This window comes from Arachis ipaensis, chromosome B4 (assembly GCF_059453495.1).
Source record: "Arachis ipaensis isolate K30076 ecotype BB chromosome B4, ASM5945349v1, whole genome shotgun sequence".
NCBI lineage: Eukaryota > Viridiplantae > Streptophyta > Magnoliopsida > Fabales > Fabaceae > Arachis > Arachis ipaensis.
The window spans coordinates 145,334,559-145,353,168 of record NC_142439.1 but is presented as its reverse complement, the minus strand read 5'-3'; the positions used below and the strand labels follow the sequence as shown (position 1 = coordinate 145,353,168).

General features: G+C 30.4%; 1 pseudogene; it reads right to left on the bottom strand.

Moving 5' to 3' along the window:
- Positions 1-13,253: 13,253 nt before the first annotated feature.
- LOC107637383 (glucan endo-1,3-beta-D-glucosidase-like) lies at positions 13,254-15,348 on the bottom strand (annotated as a pseudogene).
- Positions 15,349-18,610: the final 3,262 nt, after the last annotated feature.

Sequence of the window (18,610 nt, the reverse complement as noted above, 5' to 3'; positions counted from 1 at the left end):
ATATTGCTTGACCTTGTGTTGTTGCTTGATATTGAAGCATGTTTGAGTGATACCTGACTGATATACATGCATGCATCTTACTATGGGAGTATCTCACTGTTATCAATGGGTGTATCTGACTCATATATATGGTGGTATCTTACTGTTATTAATCGGTGTATCTGACTCATATATATGCGTGTATCTTTTTTCATTTCAGAGAAAATGGCAGCAAGAAACCGAACAAAAGACTTTAAGTGTGCCACACATCTCCTCAGTGATAAATTCAGAAACATGACTGAGGAGAAGAAGGCGATTGTGAGGGATCTAGGATTCGGTGGGTTGATGCACATCCCACCACTAAGGGTGCATCTATCTACGAACTTTGGGTGTATTTTATGTATCGATTCGGGTGTATTTTTTATGTTCGATTGGGTGTAAGTTGTGTAGTCATTTGGGTGTATTTAAAGTATTCACTTGGGTGTATTTTCAGTATTTCATTTGTTGTTTCGCAATTGTTGCAGAACATGGCGCTTTCGGATCACCCAAACGGGGAATTCATGTCACCGAAAACGAATAAGGAATTTAGGGTGGAAGACTACCCGAATTTTATTCCCTTCATAGATGCAAAAAAATTAACTTTGCATCCATATGTAAGTTTCATTTGCTAAATTTGTTAGTACACTTCTTTACTTATATGCCAAATAAAATAACACACTGTTGAAAATGTGGCAATCTTTCAGATTTTTGCACCTGTTTGCTACTCGGGGCATTGGTGGTTATGGCTGATAGATACAAAGAAGCGGAGATGTCATATACTTGACCCGCTACACAAAAAAGCTCCCGGCGAAGAGAGAAAGAAGGTTAATAAATTCACTGTAAGTTGCCTCTGTCTTCTTTACTTTAATATTTAGGTCTATTTCGTTAGTTGTGTTAGGTGTATATTGTCCATTCAGTTGGGTGTATCTGGTGCATTCATTCGGGTGTATTACTGATTTGTTTTGGTATTTAAGGGATATGTATTTTCAAGATTGATAACATATGCCGGCGGGGAACCTCTGAAGAAAGGCGAGAAGGAGAAGGAAATTAAATCATCATATGTTAAAATATCAGGCCAAAAATCAAGGTATAAATTTGTGACTCTGAACATTAAACTTTCGTAAATGAGATTTGTAATTTATTTTCTTCGTTTTCAGCTATGACTGCACTATCTACGTTATGAAGTGGATGGAGTTAATTGAGCCGGAAAACATTAAAAAGGGGAAGTATGAATGGGATAATTGGCCACAGGTAACTGTCTTTAGAACTATATAACTCTGTATTACTTTACTGAATTAATATTGTTGTTTAAACAGAATATACTTTTTAATTGTAGGAGGAGGTGGACCACTATAGAGTGGAGTATGCTTCGCGGATACTATTCAATGAGATGAATAAAGAGAGAGATCGGGCAATTAGAGAGAGTAATGCTATAAGGCTGTCGAAGCCATCCTCTGTATTATTGAGTCCGTTTTGTCAGATATATTCTGCTGATATAGAAACTGCGTAAATATTTGTAAATTGAACAAATGCTGTAAATATTTGCCATTTATCAACAACTTCTATTCCATGTATATTTTTTTCCATAGTTAAACTATCTGTCCTGTTAAACTGTCTGTGCTGTATTCAAAAGCTGTATTACAGGTGGTAAAATATGAAGGACAAAATCAAGACATATATAAACGTAAATTATAAACTGTTACACCCAACGCAGGTCTAATAATACACTCAAGATTGCATAAAATATACACCCAAACTGTCTGTGCTGTATTCAAAATGTATGAATTACAAGTACTAAAATATGAAGAAAAACATCAAATCAAATATACACTCATAACCTGCGAATTTTTACAGCTTTTGTTCTATATGTATCTATATATGTATCTATATGTAAATTGTGAATTAACAAAAATACACCCAAAAGAACGGTGCTTGTACACCCATATTCTGGAAAACTATACACCCAAAGAGTTATCCCCTGCTGCTGGTACCCTGAACTGATAATTCATAACATGTCCTTGATATTGGCTGGAATTTGAATGCACCGCTGATGCAGTATCAAACAGGTTTATCTGAATATAACACTCACATATTAGCTAAACTATTAACGAGAAAAATAAACTCAATCCCCACAAATTTAAAGAACATTAGTTTTACCTCACTTAAACTTTCGTTTTCTTCTTCTTTGTGGCATTTGTAATCTGTTTGTCCAACTTTGAACCTAGCCTATTTTTTGGATGTCCTCTTGTTCGAATCCTTGGCGGGCTTTGAAGCTCGTTAACGGATTCCAAGTTGGCGTCTTCGTGGGATAAAGAACATGTCCCCTTCCTTTTGGCTTTTAATGATTCCATCTCAGCCATGACGTTATCGTACGCACGGTGCAGAATTGCAGTCAGCTCCTCCGATTCGGATGCAAATTTGCAAATATTTTGCGAACGAAAAACCAATTGGTCGAACCTCTTGCTTCTTGGCTCCAACAGTGGCTCGTCGTGGCTGCTCTTTATGTGTGTGTGTCGCCTCTTTACCTTCTTGCTCCATCGTTCCAGTATATATCTGGGTGACACTTGGCTTACTTGTTCGAAGCTTAACACGCTTAGTGCGTGACGACATAGTATCCCTCTCGACTCGAATAATAAGCATTGGCATTTTACCTCGGCTGCAACTGAGTCGTAAGTAACCACAAACTTGTTGAATATTGAGCTGGAAACTTGTTCAACGACTTCGTATACTGAATAGCCTAGAGCAGAATTCTTTAATCTGGTGATGCAATTCGCCTTTCCTCTGAATTGCGCTTGGACTTCCCTAAACTTTTGATGAGTGTACGCATCTTGAAACTTAGCTTCAATAAAGGATTTGGTTGCACACGGTATGACCGTATGAAAATCTGCAGCATCTAATTCTCTCTCTGCTTGCTCCCTACTTCCGAGGCAATTATCGTATTGTTTGACGAACTGAATAAGCGAGCTATTCCGGGTGATATACTTGTTAAAAAATGAATGCATGCTCTCACTCCTTTGTGTGCTTCTCATCCCTGCCCATAAGTGGTGATCCAGATAGATAGGAACCCATATATGACGGTCTTCATACAGATCTGCAGAATACACCCAAACACAGACTATAAATACACCCGGGGGAACATGCAATTTACACCTCTGCTGCAGATTTTAAAAATACATTACCTGAAAGCCACTTGTTGTCCCCAAGACCAAAATTCAGCAGAAAATCATTCTAATTCCTATCGAATGAGTCTTTGCTGTGAGAGTTCCAAACCACTTGGCTTATTTCTTGTTCGATATCGGCATGTCCCTTGTACCCATTTAATTTGCTTGGAATCTTCTTCATGATGTGCCAAATACACCAACGGTGAATTGTTGTTGGCATACAGGCCTCTAAAGCCCTTTTCATTGATGCGCACTGATCGGTGAGAAACCCTTTCGGAGCGTTTCCTCCCATGCAACGAAGCCAGCATTCAAATAACCATTTGAATGATTCAATTTCTTCGTTTTTCATCAAAGAGCATCCGAGAAGTGTTGACTGACCGTGGTGATTCACCCCGACAAAAGAACCACAGACCAAATTATACCTGAAACAAATTACCATAGTCCAGAATGCAAAATCGTTAGGTACACCCCAACAAATGCTTAGTATACACCCAAACAAAAAGGCAATATACACCTCTGCTGCGGATTCATAAAAATACATTAATTTAGCATCTTAAACAGGGGCAGTTTGTTACCTGTTTGTATTGTAGGTGGTGTCGAATGAAACAACGTCTCCGAAATACTCAAAGGCAGCTCTGCTTCTTGCATCGGCCCAAAAAGCCAGCTTAATCGATTGATCCTCCTCGAGTTCGAGCTCAAAAAAGAAATTCGGATTCTTCTCTTTCATTCTTAAAAAATATTTCCCAAATTTCTTTGCATCTTCTTGTTCGGAAACATTTCGCACTTCCCTGGTAATGTAATTCCTCACGTCCTTTTCGATAAAATTTAACTCGCGGTGACCCCTGGCAGCCGCAACAAATGATTGGTAGGTTTTGCTTGGTCTGATACCGGCCTCCTCGTTATTCTCTATTGTACGACGAATGGACATGCTTAGTTCCCTGTGCTGTTTGAGCATCTCTGGTTTACTTGGACAGCAGGGGTGTGAATGATCCAGCACAACCTTTGAAATGATCCAAGCACCGACATCCTTCAATGTGTGTATATAAATTCTTGCAGGACAGTTTAAACCGGCTGTCGGATTGGTCTTCTCGGTCGGAGATATTTTAGATTTCCATTTTTCCTCTCTGCTACATGTAATCAGTTGATTCTTAATCTTGTTTCCCTTCCTATTTGTGCACCGAACTCTTGTAGAGAAACCTGCAGCCTTGGCATAGTTCTTGTAAAATTTTCCAGCATCTTCAAGGGTGGTAAAGGTCATTATAACCTTCGGAACAAGCTGGTCATCAACAACAGAGAGAGGCTGCAAAATACACCATGTCAATAACTAAAAATACACCCAATCAATGCTGATATAATACACCCGAACAACAACAGCTCAGTTAAAATAACATAAAAAGCCATAAACTGTAAATACACAGGCTGCAGAATACACCATGTCAAAAACTAAAAATACACCCGATCATGTCTGATATTATACACCCGAACAACAACAACTCAGTTACAATAACATAAAACCAATGAACTGTAAATACACCCACACTTCTCGAGAAAATACACCCAAACAAGTTCTGATCTACACCCGAGCGTCTGCTATAAATTCCAGATAATTAATCAAAACTAATAAATTACATTCAATCAACAGATTCACGTTAACGTGTTAGTTTCACAGTCAATGTTCAGGAATTTTTCAACTACACAATGCTACGTAAATCAAACCTCAGGGACTTCATTAGATTCATATTCATAATCCACTTCGCCTGGATTCAGCTGACAATCTGAGGTTGAATGATCCATTATCTTCAAAACGAGTTCAAACTTTGATTTCAGAAAACAACAAATCAAATACAAAACGAAGCTCGAGTTGCACAGAGAGAGGAAAGTAACGTAAACGAAGAACATACCGCTGAGAAGAGGAGAGGAAAAGAACGATGGAGAAGAAGGAGGGAAGACGCGCGAGAAGAAGAACAAGCAAATCTCCAAGAGGCGCGAGAAGAAGAACAAGCAAATCTCCAAATAACGAAAACGAAGAAGGAAAGAAATCTTTTAAATTTGGCAGTTAGATATACGAGGGATCTTATATAGCGCGTGTATACCACGTATGTGTAGCAGCGCGTTATTTGTTTTATTTGTTAATGAACTTGTAAAAGCATACAAGCCATTAGGGCTTGTATGAGGAGCTTTTCTGTTTTTATTATATTCACTCACTATATCAAACACTATTCTTTCTCTTACTATATATTATTCTCTATATACATACATGCCATTGTCTCATCGCCACTATTATATTACCTTGTTCTCCTTTCTCATTTTTTTCTCCTTCCACATTCTCTTCATCTTATCGTTATTAATTATCACTAAGTATCATTATCGCAACGTTTACTCTTATCTATTACTTTGATTTATAACCATCTATTGTGTTAACTTTTATGAGTTGTTGAAGTTTTACTAAAAGAATTAAGACATAAAACATTTAAAATTTTTCCAAATTATCAAAATTTGATGTTAGTAATCATAATTATTTTCAACTAAAATAATAAAAAATAGTACTATAATTGTAAGTTTTTTAACTAATCATTATAAATTTAAGTCGTAGTTTAATATAGTACCTTAGCTTAGGACGGAAGGCAACCATTGCTATCCACATTTGACTGCTATTTTATAAGTTTTATATTTATTTTATTGTGCACATCAATTAAATTATACTTTATGATTTTATTTTACATGTTTTGAAATAATGACATCATATTATAAGGATTAGATTAATTTTCATAGTCTAATACGAATCTTATTATTTTGTTCGTCATTTAAATATTATCCATAAAGAAAAGTTACTTAAACTGAAACACTATATAAAAAGAGACAAAAAAAATTTTAGATTTATCGTCATGGTTTGCTTCTTCGACCTCACTTAATATACTCAAATTTAATAGCTTTAATGGTGGTGATTCTTTATAATTAGTTAAAAATCCCCAACTTTCTCTTTCTCTCTCTAATTCTCCCTACGATTTTGAACAAACTTAATTTTGTTATTAAATAATTTTTTAAATTTAGAATATTTTTAACTTCCTATATAATAAGTATCTTTTAAATTATCTTTCATGTATCTTGAAAGTTAAAAATTAAAGTTAAATGATATTAGATTTTTTATTAAGTACAAAAATAAATATTTTAAGTCTAAATGATATTAGTTTTTTTATTAAGGCAGAGAAACATCATGAAAGGGTCGTCATATTAAATCTCATGTTCTTATATTGAGAACATGTACCATTTATTATATTATATATAATCAATTTACCATATAACAAAAGGTGAAAATCTATATCTTCCTTTTGTTACGTTTTTTTTCTCTCTCTAAATTAGTTTGTATATTATCAACTTATTTCTATTATTTATGTAATATTTTTTTCTAGTAGTTATCCATTAATAAATGTTGAATTAACGATTCTGTTTATTATATTTCAATGTGTTTATTTCGATTAGACTCAATAAATTACCAAAATTCAAACCTATTATCTTCAGACCAGAAAATTTTCAAAGTAAAAGAAAAATACAATAAAACAAATTAGAAAACCTAAAAAAATAAAATAGTTTTTAAAATAGAATATATATAAGATAAATAATAAATTAAAACTTACATGGCCTATGACATAGAAAAATAAAGAGAAAAAAAATAATCATGAAAGTTGAAATAACGAAAAATATATAACACAGTTCTTATCTTGACATATTTAAATGTTATATGTCAATCTAATAATTAATAAAAAATAATATTATCCAATATAAAATAGATTAAAAATAAAAAAGAGATTAACAAAATCAATTAACAAAGTTCTTATCTTACTATATTTATGGTATTATATGTTTTTTATATGCCAATCATATGACAGACAAATAATATTAAATTAATTAATAATCTTTTTGCAATAATTTAAAAAATTAATAAATGTCAATTCTAGTACTCTTTATAATTAAATGTGAAATTCAATACTCTATATAATTAATAGTTTAGATAGTTCAGAAAATTAATATGTTAATATTTTTAACAAACCTTTGATAGGTGTGAACTTTCTTGCGCCCTTTATACATGCCAATTAAATAAATTAGCCACTCCTTAAGATAAATGATTATTTTATTTCAGAAGAAATATTTATATACTCAAATTTCAAATATAATACTCTATATAATCAATAATTTAAAAAATTAAAAAAAATATTATTGCAAAGCAATTTAAAAATAATAAGTTAACAAAATATTTATGAAACTTCTTCCTTCCATCATTTATAGGTAAAGACATGTAAACAAAAATAAGAACACATACTAGATAAAAAGAAAATATTTTCTTTCTACATCAAATCGATAAGATAAAAAAATGGTTTTTTTTTTTTTACATCAAATTGATAAGGAAAAAAGACAGAACTATTTTGTACGTAAAAAATTGGGAATGAATTAAAAGGATAAAAGAATGACTAAAAATATAAATTAAATAAGTAAACTAAAGGTAAGTGGAAGTAATGGAAGACGAAGGAAGCAATGCAATTGAGGGTGTTGAAAAAAGAGAAGGTCGATAGTAAGAGAAACACATAAAAGTGTGTATGAAGAATAAAATTAGTAGATTTTTCTAAAAAATTACAAATAAAACTTTAATATAATAATTAGAGTGAAATCAAACTAACAGTGAGTCTGTGAGAGTACAACGTACTCAAAATAAAAGGATACAAAATAAAAGGATATAAACTAAAACTAATATAGAATTAAATAAAACATGAAGATGGTGAAGAATGTGAAGACATTGATAAAACAAAGAATATAAACTAAAACTAAAACTAACATAAAATTAAACAAAATATGAAGATGGTGAAAAATGTGAAGACATTGATGTGCATTTTTTTTGTTGGGAGATGTATTATCATGGTTATAAGAGTAACAAAACTATGACTATTTTATCCTTATAATTTGTTTTAGTGGGATGTTATTGGATTTTTTAAAATAAATTTTATGACTATTTTGTCCTTATAATTTGTTTTATGAAATAGTTTGTTAGAGAATAAATATAGTTAAAAAAATTTGAAAACTAAAGTTATGGTCAATTCTTTGTATTGACTTTATATATTGTTATAGATACATATTAATATATAAATAAAAATATTAATCGACTTTAATAAACATAAACTTTAATAATACGTATCAAACAATATAAAAAAATATTGATAAATTTTAATAAATATAGAATATATTTATAGATAAATAAATAAATAATTTTTTTACATATAACTTAAAATAACAAATATAATCTCTTTTATTTTTAAATAAATTAAATATAATTTGTATAACTGCATAAAAAATATAAATCTTTTTATTTATTATCAATTATTACGTCATAAATTTTTTAAAATATTAAAAAAAAATTATATTAAAATGTTATTTTTAATTAAAAAATATAAAATATAAAATAATTAACTTTATTACAATTACTATTATTAGTATTATGAATGTATTATCTATTTTAAAATTTTTTATTTGTTAATTATCTATTTTAATTATTTATTATGAAATTCATAATCTTGTTTGTTATTAGGCATTTTATATATAGTAGTGTGCAATAACATATCTTTAAATTTATTCATTACGAAAAATTCTTTGAATAAATATTATATATTATATGATGAAGATAAAATATTAAAAAAATTATTGTTACTATTTTATCCATTAAATTTATTTTGTGAAATGAATTATTTGAAGAGATATGATTTCTTCAAAAGTTGGACATCAAATTGTAGTATTGCCTTTATATATTGTTTGAAACTGGATAATATAAAAAACTTGTTTAGATATTGAACAGTAGTGCTCGATCTATAGTTATAAAAAAAATACAAACTTTAGATGTAAAAATAGAATAAGATAAAGAGTACTTGTCTTTTGAATTTTTTTTTTTAAATTAGAAATGAGTACTCAAAAATAAAATAAACCATAAATATAAAATATCACCCACTTATATTATCATGACGTCTATTATTTGGACCAGTTCCATTATCGTGTGTTTCTATTCCTGTATTCTTTAAAAGGTATAATATAGATACGGCAATGAAGTTGGCATAAAAATTGTATCAACTCTATTTCTTAATAAATGCATATCAGAACAAAAAAAAGAACAAGATACAGAAAAAAAAATCGAACAACAGTGAGGTGAAGAATATTTATAAGTGGAGCAATTATTTAATTTACTCACTATTGCAGTAGTTATTTAATTCTTTCGTGGATTAATAACTTTTTTTAATTAAAAATCTGAAAATATATTATTACTAACAAGAGTACATAATTAAAAAAAATATAAATCTTTCTAATAAGAGTATAAACTATAGGCTATTTCAGTACATAATACTTATAATAGTATTATACCACCGTAACTATAAGAGTATAACTATTATAATATTACTAGTAGCCTAATTTATAATAGGAACAAAATAGCCTTATTAATAAACTATAAGAGTATTACTATTATAATATTATCGAGAAATATTCGTTAAACTATAGCCTATAATATTACAATTACAAATCTGAATATATATTCGTTAACTAATTCTTCAGGTTTTCTTCTTGTTCTTGTTCTTTATCGCTTGGGATCGCAGCTTCTTCGGTTCTTCTCTGCGCTCGCTTCAGGTTTTGTTTTTTTTTTTCTTCTTCTTTTTAATGCATGGCTTGCTAGAGGATCATCGCTAATGCTTGCTCAGGTTCTTCTTAATTAGAGGATCATCGCTTTTTCAGGTTCTTTCTTTACGTAACTTGCTGTTATAGAGGATCATTGCTAAGGCTTGCTATCATGTTCTTCTCTTCTACGTTTTTCTTCTTCTTGTTCTTAATGCATGGCTTAGCTTGTTCTTTGATTTTCTTGATTAATTTGCTTGTTGTTATTCTTCTTAGTCAACGTGCTACCTTATTATAATAGTTATACTCTTATAAGATATTATAGAAAAAACTTACGCTACGTACTCAAGATACATGATATTTTAAAATTAAATTTATTAATTATATTTTTATCTTTAATTTTTCATGATATTTTTTTAAAATTATTAAAATATAAATAATTAATATAAATAACAAAATAAAAAATAAAATATAAATAAAATAGCCCATAATACAAATAAAATTATTTTTTATTTTTTATTAATTATATTATTTTTAATTAATAATATAAATAAAATTACGTCAACAAAATATTAATTATTTACTACTTTTTATAAATATTTTTTATACATAATACCTCATAATATAATAGTATATAAGTGATCATTATATCATTATAGTACAATAATTGATAGTATATAAAATATATTTATTTTATTAATAGTTATTTCAATGGGACAATAGTATTTAAAGTATAAAAAAAATAAATCATTATTAACTAAAGTCATTAGAATAATTGAATTTACAACGTATGGTTTACATATATTTGATGTCCAATATTTATTTTTTTAAAAAATCACACGTAAAAATATACTCATTAATTAAATTTATACTAATACAATATACAATATATAATGGACTATACCAATATATAATAGACTATACCAATGTATAATGGGAATAAGAAAATTTGGTATCCAATTTTTTCTTACTATTTTACCCCTTTTTTTTTTTTTTTTGTTAAACATTGGATTCAGTATAACAAACATTTTACTACAGCATGTTTATTATTTTTTGATCAAGGAAAGAATTTACTCCACTATAGATAGAGTACCAAACTGATTCACCGTTAACCCACGACGTATTTTAAAAATGAAAAAAAAAAAAAACTGCTACTACTACGTACTCACTTTAAAAACTAACTCACTTTCAATAAAAACTGTTCCACCTTCAATCATACTTAACAGAATTAAATTACTCCTTCCCTTTCAATTTTGGTCTTACAAAAGTTTTTCTTCTCTGCATATCATTGTTATCTTTTTGACAAATAAAAATGAAAACTTCACGAAATCAACAGCCACGTCAACGTCGACCCATTTGGACAGATTATGCTAGGCGAAAACATGACCGAAGAATAAAGACAACAATACCGAGCTAGAAGACGTGCAAGTTACTAGGAGATAATTCGAAAAGGAAAACAAATTGCCATCCCAACTGATACAACTCCAATTCCAAACACTGGTGGAAGTACCGATTAACTATAAATATAGGGGTAGTCAGATTGACTACAATTAGACAAATGGCCAGAGCTACCACCTATCATCAATTTGCTACAGGTAACACGATAACTAAATTTAATTTTTTTTGTTATGAATTGAATTAGTTCTTAATAATTATATTTTACTTTTCAAAAACACAGGAATGGAAGCACATGAGAATAGAACTGCCACAGGTAACAGAAATCAAAATTACATACACAAAATTAAATAAATTAATATTACTATACATGATTTAATATCCAAAATATATATCACAAAATTATATATATACTACAGTGTCTTTCTTAATCAAATAACACATCAATCATATATCAAGTTATAAAGTTAATATTAAAAAAAAAATTTTAATAATAAGAGATATAATGTACTCTTATAATAGTTACATATTTACTACTAGCCTTATTATTATAATATTATAATAGTTATACTCTTATAGTTATGGTGGTATAAGGCTATAAGATATGGTGGTAACTATTATAAATAGAATATAATATTATAATAGTTATACTAAATTTTTTTACTATAGGCTATTTCAGTTAATATTACTAGTTATTATGTACTTTTGATAGTTATGGATAGTTATTTCTATGTACTCTTATGTACTCTTTTAATTTACTCATGATTGCAGTAGTTATTTAACTCTTTCGTGCATTATAAATTTTTTATTGAAAATGTATTATAATAAGAGTATTTTAATAATTTTCTATAATAAGGGTATTGTAGTTATTTTTTATAAAAAAAATAATATTAATTTAGATCAGTTTAAAATTTGATTCACAATTTTTTTGGTTAAATCAATTTGTCTATCCTAATTTTGACAAAAAAAAATATGATTTAATTAATTATATATATTAAATTTTAATTACTAAAAAATATCTTTAAAAAAAGACGTTTTAGGTGTCTTTATTTGAGTGACTCCCTAATAATAATGGAGGCTTACAGTACCTAATAGATGAATAAGTCTAAAGTATAATATAAAATTCACTACAGTAGATGAATTTTTAATTGTTTTTATTGGGTTTATATTTTTAACATTTCTTTTAATTAAATTTTAGAAATTTTTTTAAAGAATTTCATTTTTTTTCTTTATGTTAGTATTAACTGAAATATTAACGTTTAAGTTTTTTTTTTAATTTAAAATAATAAAAATTTATTAAAAATCAAAGTGTCATATCAAAATTTTTTAGAAACAAATTTAAGTGTTTGCTCAATTCATTACTTTTGGGTAGAAGACTACTACATCAATCTTAAAAATTCAATTAGTAATATGATATTTAAATAAGAAAAAGTTTAGGGACAACAATTTTATTAAATTTTGGTCAGTATATAACTAGTAAAATAAAAATGAGTAATCCTATATTACTGAATAAAATCTCACACTATTAAAAATATTATTAATACACTATTAAAAATATTATTAATAATTATTTAATGACTACAAATTACAAAAGTTGCTAACTCTTACACTCCTCTTTAAATAACTCAAGCAGCTACTGGTACGTAATAAAGAGTTTGACGCACGATTATCATTTACTCAGCTTGATTATTACTAAAGAATTCTTACAAGTTACAATTATAATAGTTAAGAATAACTATATCATTGAAAATTATAAAAGAATAAGATTAGTAAAGACAACATTAAGTTTTTCTATATATTTTTTTTCTATTCTCAAGATCAAACCTATGAAGACTTATTTAAAAAGGAAAAATAATATTATTTTTACCTATTGCATATTAATTATTAAATATATTACATGTAACTTTGAAGTTTAGTGAAAGATTAGAAACTTGTGTGGGGCGTCTAGGGACTTAATTATAAGCATATAAGAGTTTTCCAAATTTTACTAGCACAAATGAAAGTATTAAGGGATGCAATTCAAGAAGTAATACCATATTATAACACGGTATTCAATATTAAAACATGGTTTCCATTACAAGAATCCTGATGATGATCTTCATGGCCTCTTCTGCTGTGCAGCCACCATAACAGATTGCTCAATGAGTTCCGTTCATCATCAAAACTTGTCAACTCCCTAATCTTCTTCAATGCAGCTTCATTATCATAAATTCCTTCCATTGCATAAACCAACCACTTCCATTTTTCTTCAACACCATCCCTGTTCAAATAAGGCATAATCCACTCCACAAACTCCTTCACAAAACAAACGTTGGAAAATAAGAACTCAGTAACAGGCAGCAATGGAAGAACATGAATGCCAAGTCCATTAACTTCCGAACCCGGACAATCAATCCAAAATCCTCTTGACCTCAGATTAGACCATAGAACCTCCATTAACTTATTCTCCTTTGTAAAATCATCAAACTTTTTATCATCCCTCTTTAACTGGCGCCACATTTGAGCAGCATGAATTTCCAATGATGCAAGAGTTGAACCAATAGCAACAAGATTTGAATCATTATATGCCAAACCCATCTACGCTGCTGAATAATATGCATTCACAGCTTCACCACTATTCATTTGATATCTTCCATCACGATCCTCTAGCCCTGAATCCCATGAGTGTAACATGAAGAGATCAAAACACCTTAAACGTGTATACTTAGATTTTGAATCTTTTCCTCCCAAGTTCATGAAATCTTCCATGACTGAATATGCTTCTGACCTATACTTCTTACCCCAATTCGGATCAATCTTCGTAAGAACAGCAATTCCATATACAAAATACCCCAGTTGAACATGATGACTGTCGTAAAATTTAAACCCAGATTCTGCTCCTGAACTATCAGCACCTAGTCTAGTAATAAGACCTCCCCATTGCTTTTCATACAGAAATCCATTCCCTTTAAAAGTGCCATCTAACCATGGCTGAATGGTTTCTTTCAAGAATTTCTTAACAAGTGAAATCAAGTCAAGAAAACCAACCTCTTCAGCTATCAATGCAAACCTTGCTGCCTTTGCAATCGATTTGCCATAATAGTAAGATGAAGTATTAGCTATTTTTGACGAACAAAGAGCACCAACATCTTTACAAAGAGCTTGTTTGATTTCATCGTAGGAGTCTTGATTGACACCTCTAGTAGAGTGCCAAGTTACAGGAACATGTTCTGCTTCCAACAACCATGAATCTCCAAGAACCCCAACAAGGTCCCCATCAATGCTTCTATACTTAAAATATTTAAGAACAGTCACATTACCCCCATCTTTAGACAGAAGTTGAAGGTGGAGAGGATGAGCCAACATCAACAAACTACCAAACCCTTTCTTCTCCCATTTGTATTCAACACAATATGGCTTAGTGAAGATAGCCTCTCCAGGAAACAGGGCAGCAAAAGCTGTACCTGTCAAGAACAACCTCGCTTTTTGAACTTGAATCTGGCATAACTGCTATCCGAACCATCACAGGAGCCTCATCAGAAGAAATATTGCAGAAAGTGAGTTTCATGTCAAGGCTGAAGCTAAATATGGTTGGTGAAGAAGTATAGATAAGCCATTTCTGACCATTGTCAAGCTGAAGAGTATACTTAATTGGTGAAGCTTTTGAAGAAAAAGAAGAGATTTTATGGATGGAGGTTATAGAAAAAGATGCATGTTGGGACAAAAAACCAGTAACATAGGGGCTTCCCCTAACAAGGAAGAAAGTGAGATTAGATGAAGGAAAATCGAGAGTGACACTGAGATCACTGAAGGAAGATATAACATGGTGGGAAGGAGTACTTGTTGAGGAAGAGATAGTGAGATCAGGTGTGAAGACTTGGTGCATGGAATGAGAGGAGACAGAGAGAGAAGGGTAGCAGAGAGAAACAGAGGAATCAGAGGGTTTGATGAGGTAAGGGTGAATGTACTCTTGAATATTGCCATCGCCGAGGACAAAGTTCTGGAAGAATGAGTTTGTAGGCAATGGAGAAGCGAGAAGGTTTTTAGAGAAGAACTTTGAAGGGTCAGGAAGCACTTTGGATTTTGTTAGTGGGAAGAGAAAAGGTTGTTCGTTATCTAACTCTATTGTGTTTGCCATTATCTGCATCTGCATGCATGCAGTGATAGGAACTGGTTTTATATATAATGTGAGATACTTATGATCATTTTTTGCCTCTCCCTCTTCTTCAACACAGAAAAAGATAAACTGATTTTAGATTAATTAGTATAGTTACTCTTTAAGTGAGCCTGTTGGATTTTCTATGTACCAGTACCTAATACAGTAATAATCGCATCTGGATAATTGGACTACATTTATAAGGGTTTGGTGACATGTTAAAAGTTATCTTTTATGTAAATATAAGGAAGAATGGTAAAAAATTTAATATATTTAATTAATTTTTTTAAATGATTTTTAATTATTATCGTTACATAAAATTATAAGGTTGAAACTTGAAAGTGATTGAGTAAGTTAAATATAAATTTGACTTTACTCATTAACAATAAAATTTATTCATAAAAGTAGAACTCATAGTTGAGATATAATTAAGAGGCACTTATTCAAACGAAAATATTAAAAATATCTTTTTATAAAGAGTTTTATATTAAAAATATATTTTATTTGTTTAGTCATATTTTTTTTAAAAAGATAATATTTTTATAGTATATGGACGAAGCCATCAACGAGACCGAGTCTTTGATGGACTTTGCCCATGCTAAGGGCAAACATAAAGAGGAAAGGGGCGAAAGCCACTTGACTTACAGGAGAGGGGCAGTCACGCCAAAGGTGGGGGAGACCAAGGCAGTGACAAGGAGACGCGACAAGAACGCGTCAAGGCTCGTGAGGACGGGAATGAGTCCGATGGTAAGCAGCAAAGGCTTTTGCTATTCTAGAGGGCTCTCCCTGTTGGCTCAATGTATGCTATAGCTCCAGAAAGTGTGAGTTTGACCCCAGGATAGAGAGAAAGGTAAAAGAAAGAGGAGAGTGATGTTTCGTTTCAAGTTCGAGATCTCGTGTAGGTATACATGAGAACAGAGAAGTGTCCTACGGATTCAGAATCGGAAGGTCAGAAAAAAGTTGGAATGCTAGAAAGAAGAAAGGCCGGCTATCAGAGGAGCTATTCTTAGATTATATTAATTCTCTGAGTGGATTTTCGGAGCAAGGAGAGGAATTTGGGACAAAGAGGATAGAAAATGGAGCTGCTCTGTAGATGAATTCCCGGTGCATGTGTTCTTGTTCTCGAAAGCACTCCACCTAATAATAAAAATATATTATTACATAATGATAATTATAAAATCTTCATGATAATATCCACCTAATACTACATTAGCATATATGCTGCACTTGAATCTCAATCTTAACCATGTATGTGATGTATGAAAATTCTTAAAAAAATGTTAGTTGTATAAGTGTGAAACGTGTAAATTTATGATGTGATGTCTAAAATTAGAAGTTATTTAATTTATCTAATAAAAAAATTAATATAATTTATAATTTTATATAAATAAATGATAACGTAATATATGAGAAAAATTATTAATTATATATATTATCTATCTACTCATTATAATTTATCTCATCTATTATAATTAATTTTATATAAAAATCATCTGTGTATATAAAATTATATATTATTGCTATAAATAATTATAATAAGTAATATATAATTGAATCGGTTAACAAGTTAATGAACTATGTTTATGATAAGTAGGAAGGTATTTATCCACCTATCAGAAATTTTGAGGCAAGCATTTGAGTGTGTACACTCTCTTAACTTTGAAGAAAATGTAAAGAGTAGTTAAGACTTTTGGCCTGCTTAATAACTCTAAATATTCGTTGTTATATATGGTATTTAGTTATTAATTTTATTTTTTTATATATTTTTTAATATACGTGATACGTAACGTATATTTCGGCCAAACAACGTAGATCTCGGCTAAATAACGCATATCTCAGCACAAAATAAAATAATAATAAACTGCATAAATCAGACGAGTTATGCACAGCTTGATATCTCAACTGACAAAGCTAACGTTAACAATAGGATAACTTCGGCAAAAGCAGAGAATCCTAAAATAGGCTATAACTGAACAAGCCTAAAAACGCCTATATAAGCAGATAAGTAACCTCGGAGTAAGACAGGTCACAGAACTCACTCTAATACATTTCTCTTATTTTCTCATAACTCATATTTTTACTTGAACGTCGAAGTGTTTTTTGCAAGTGCTCCCTGACAAACCCCATTTGTAGGGTTTATCTTGTATTGATTTTTGGGGATTTTATCACCTTTTACCCATATTTATTCAAGAAATAGCATGGTTTTGTATATTCTCCTTTAATTGTGCTTGAATGTGAAAACATGCTTTTTAGGACTCAAAATAGCTAAATTTAATTCACCTTGATTCTATTAGATGCCTTGATATGTTTGTTAAGTGATTTAAGGTTTAGGAGGCAAAGATTGGATCAAGGGAATGAAGAAAGAAAGCATGAAAAGTTGGAGAACTCATGAAGAAATGAAAGAACCGGAAAGCTGTCAAGCCGACCTCTTCGCACTTAATCGGCCATAACTTGAGCTACAGAGGTCCAAATGATGCGGTTCCTATTGGGTTGGAAAGCTAACATCCGGGGCTTCGAAACGATATAAGATTTGCCATAGTTGCATCGCGCATAGGGGCGCGCACACGCACATGACGCGGACGCGCCGATGGTGGCACATGACCCACTTAATGCAAACGTGGCCAGCGATTTTAGAAGCCTTGTAGGCCCAATCCAACTCATTTCTGATGCTATTTAAGCCAAGGATTGAAGGGGAATCAAGATACTTTTACATACTTTTCATACTTTACTTTTACTTTTAATCATTAGTCATAGTTTTAGTTTTAGAAGTAGTTAGAGTTAGAGAGAGAAGCTCTCTCTTCTCTCTAGAATTAGGATTAGGAATTAGGGTTAGATTAGGATCTCATAGTTCTAGGTTTAATTCAAGTCTTCTTCTACTTCTACCTTCAATTGATGATTGCCACACTTTGGTCCTTCTCTCTATCCCTATTCTCTTGTTGTAATTTCTCTTATTTTGTTTCTAGGTTTTGTAATCATGATACTCTTGTTCTCTTTATTTTCTTTCAATAATGCAATTTGAGGTAATTCATGATAATTGTGATTTCCTTGATTGTTGTTGTTAATTCTTTACATTCAATTGTAGTTAGAATTCATTCTTGTTGTGATTGACTATACTTTTCTTTTATGCCTTCCAAGTGTTTGATTAAATGCTTGGAAGAATTTTAGACTAGAATTTTATGTTCTTGGCTTGAGAAGGTAACTTAGGATTTCTTGAGTCACTAGTGTCCAATTGATTGATAGTTGATAGCCATTAACTCTA